The sequence below is a fragment of the Stylophora pistillata genome, chromosome 2 (assembly GCF_964205215.1).
Source record: "Stylophora pistillata chromosome 2, jaStyPist1.2, whole genome shotgun sequence".
NCBI lineage: Eukaryota > Metazoa > Cnidaria > Anthozoa > Scleractinia > Pocilloporidae > Stylophora > Stylophora pistillata.
In genome coordinates, this window is record NC_142520.1 from 21,272,201 (window position 1) to 21,275,989 (window position 3,789).

Below are 3,789 nucleotides of genomic sequence, written 5' to 3' on the forward strand. Positions count from 1 at the left end.
TTAAATTTTAATCCACGTTTCCTTATTTCTCTATTCAAGAAATCTTTTTGGGAAAATTTTCCTTATTCTATTCAGAGCATCCAATCACAAGATTGTAGACAAAAATAATTATACTGAATTTTCTTTTGAAGCTTTCAGACCTGAAATCAAATTTCACACTAACCCTGGGTTATCTTAATCCACCTTTGAACAACCCGACCCTGGGCTTCTGTCTGATTCCATCTTCTTCCAGTTGAGGTTTCCCCTCTAACTGCCCCCCCATCCCTCTAGGGAAGCGTCAGATTGGGTTGTAACAGAGGGAAATGGCTGACAGATCAATTTATAAGTTGATTCAAAATTATCAATCCACCACTGCAGATCATGTCTGCACTCATTGTTTAATGTCATAGTAGCACCATAATCCCCTTTGTTGTATCTAAGGGCTTCACATTTAGCAAGTTCTGGGGATCTGTAAAACAAGTGACCATATTTAACAGCGGGGAAACTAGAATCTATAGTGCCAATTAACTCTGCCAGTGACTTGATTGTCAGGCTGTCCTGCTTGATTGCAAATTCACATAACACTTTGGAAATTAATTCACCTTGACAGTGCTGTGATTCCATGATTACTTTCTAATCGATGCCCTTTATAGCTCAGTTTCAATTATCCCTTTTTCTGTTGGGGTAAGTTTTAATTCTCTGGGATATAATGTTTGATTAGGGGTTTCTCATGGCACAAACTCAATATCGCAATGTCTTACACAATCTAGAATACGCACATCTGAGATTAATTTTTCCCATTCATGTGCAAATTGCTTTAACCTGCCTGCTTGCAAATGTTTGACTTTAGAAAATAAAGATTGATTTCTTACCTCATTGGAAATAGAAGTTTCCTTGTCGTCATTCTGGTTCAGATGGTTTGATATTTACCCTCCCCGTTTCTCTTTTGGCGGTAGGAGGGCCTGAAAGAGTTTAAATCCTTCCGGTTGTAATTATCTCTGTTCTTGTAGCCAAATCCTTTGTAATTCTTAAATGCATGTTTATATGATGACCTATCTTTGTTGTTCGAGTATTTACTCGATGAACTTAGCTTACTAGCTACTCTGTTAGCTTGTGCCATATCCTTTAATTGCTACGATAAATCGCTACCGAATAAAAATTCGGTGACTGGTACCGTGGGTGAACAGAGGTGTTTATACTCCTGGTTCAAATCAGGCTTAATAGCCTCTCGTCGCCTCATGTTCAATTCATAACTAGCACCTGCAGTTAACGCTATTCCGTCTGATAGCTGTTTCATAAGAGCAGGTAGGTCTAGTATGTCTTTAGGGATTTGATCCTGTACTTTGTTGAGGGCCTCGATGGCTTGTACTGACGGTATGGCACTCTTAATTATCAGAGTTTGAACTTTCTGCAGTTTTATATCACCAGATCTTGTTTCTGACCTTAGTTTCTCCCAATTTAGCGGGTTGACTTTCACGGTCACGAGACTATTGCAATTCTCGGACCGTTGGTAGGCCCTTAGATTCTCGGCTTGAGCCTCGTCTGATAGTCGTGTTTGCACTACGTCATTTACGACTTTTGCAAGTTGTTCAGCTACTTTGGGCGAGCACTTTTCCTCTAGTTCTAGAGATTGTGCAATGTCATGTAGTGTGCCTTCATCTTTGCTCGACTCAGCTGGTGTGTTATCCTCAGACTCAAGCTGAGCTTTTCTTATCTTCGGCACGGGCACGTCTCCCGGCATTTCTTCTGGTCGCTTCTCAACGACTCTCTCTTCGCCATCATCGAAGATTTCTCCTTCCTCTGCTATTCTCGACAGCACATCAGTAATTTTACTTAAAGACTGATGCATTGATTGTTGCACTACAAGCATGCTTTTAGAAAGGAGTTCTCCAAATTGTTGGAATTCAGAGGGCTTTACACAATTATCTGTGCCATGTGTGTTGTCAATGTGCTTGGGTGGTTTGGCGCCAAGCCATCTAGGTGCTGTTCTGTCGTTTTTTCACCTTGAGACACGCTCAACGGTCGATCTTTAGATTTGGTTTTGCCCTTGGAAGTAATTTCAAGGGCTTCCTTCGGCATTTTCCTTAATTGTGAGGTTTTTAGTCGAACTTTATAGCGAGGATTTCAAACGAGTTGTCGATTAATCGGCGGTAAAAATGCACTGAATAGCATGGCGGTAAGTGCTTTCTCACGTGACTCTGTAGTGCATGATGACGAGGCAGAATTTCTTTTAATATATAAAAAATTCTTAGTCAAAATTTCATTCAGTATAGATTAAACTCATTGACACTTGGTGTAAAACGTGCCTCTGAAAAGTCAAAATTTTGGAGAAACCAAGAAAGCCAACACAATCCGCAGTAAATTTTTAAAAATCATATTTTCCAAGAACCAAGCTCCAGTGAGAGAAGACTAAGTAAAGAACTATTTCCGACGAAAACAGCGATAGGTGCATATTACGTTTCAACTCAAAAATCAAGATGAAAGATAAAAATCGCTCAATATTTTCTCATGTGTGCAAATGGCATGTGGATCATATTTCAAAATGGAATATGTGAGTTTGTCCGTGAGTGAAGAGATCTCAAGTTCCATGGAATCTATCAATAGGAAGCAAGACTAAAATGGGCAAGAAACATTTCGGGACGACAGATTTATTAAAAGCAGTTTTTGATTTGCTGTTATAAGCGAAAAACGTACGAATTTCTCACGTGTAAAAAGTCCACGGAGTAAAATTCGTCATGCTTAGATCGTTGTTTACTTGCCTTCAAGGCCAGAAATTGCGCAGCGTTATGTTGAAAATTCTGAAAAAAAACTTCGATTTGACGTAAAAAATTTTTTATGAAACAATACTTTTTGAACACATCGTTACTCAAACATAATATTGGCCGGGCCATCAAATCGTCAAATTGTCGCTAGGCCCTGCCGTTCGGCTTTCACTTTACGTCCATAATTCGCATCTCCTTGAGAATCGTAGTGTCGTTGACACAAGAGCTTATTCTGTCACCTTTAAGACCTTGATATCCATTATTTTCCAAGTAGAGTATTCTATAGCATTGTTACTTTACATTCTGAGTTCCACAAGGTCTAACTCGATCGCAAATGAACGAAAAATCTGACCGGAAAATTTTCAGGGTCGGCCGCGCGGAAGCCATAAATTCAAATTTGATCATATGGTACTTTCGTGATAACATATATGACAGAGGGTAGGTACGTACGGACGTACGTTCGCTCGGTCAGTCACGTGACAACCAAACGAAAAGAGGTTGACCATATTCTATGGGTATGAAGCTTTGCCTCACGCGCGCGAAGCGCGCGTGGGAGCCCCGCTATTAAGAAAGACTCCAAACTTACAGCCCTCCTAGCGCGGTATTGGTACTGAAAATGCCTGATGGCAATTTCTTCAACTGGTTTTCGTGCAAGTCCCTGGCAAAAGGTAGTAAATGTAGTATCGATTACATAGTTTTTGACAATAAATTTAAGAGAATAAATATGATTGAATTTATTCCCCGTGTAGCGATACGAGGGCCTAAAGTAATCTAATTTAATCTATGACAATACTAATTAAGACGAACTCAGGTTTTTTTTTCTTTTTTATAGCTCTGAAAACAACTTGATTCTCTACAAATACTTTTCACCCTCCTCCCATTACCCATTCTTGTAGTACATAAGACTTGACATTACACACTGTCATGTATTGTAGTCGGTTGTTGGTAAAACGCATAACGGTGTAACGAGTAACGGCGTAACGGCGTAACGAGAAACCGCGTAACGGGATATTTTTAAGTTTCTTTTTAGTGGAATTTTTTTGTAAAT

The 3,789-nt window shown here is 39.5% G+C and overlaps 1 pseudogene; it reads right to left on the minus strand.

Moving 5' to 3' along the window:
• Positions 1–449: 449 nt before the first annotated feature.
• On the minus strand, positions 450–1,849 carry LOC148737725 (uncharacterized; annotated as a pseudogene).
• Between the last annotated feature and the right edge of the window lie 1,940 nt (positions 1,850–3,789).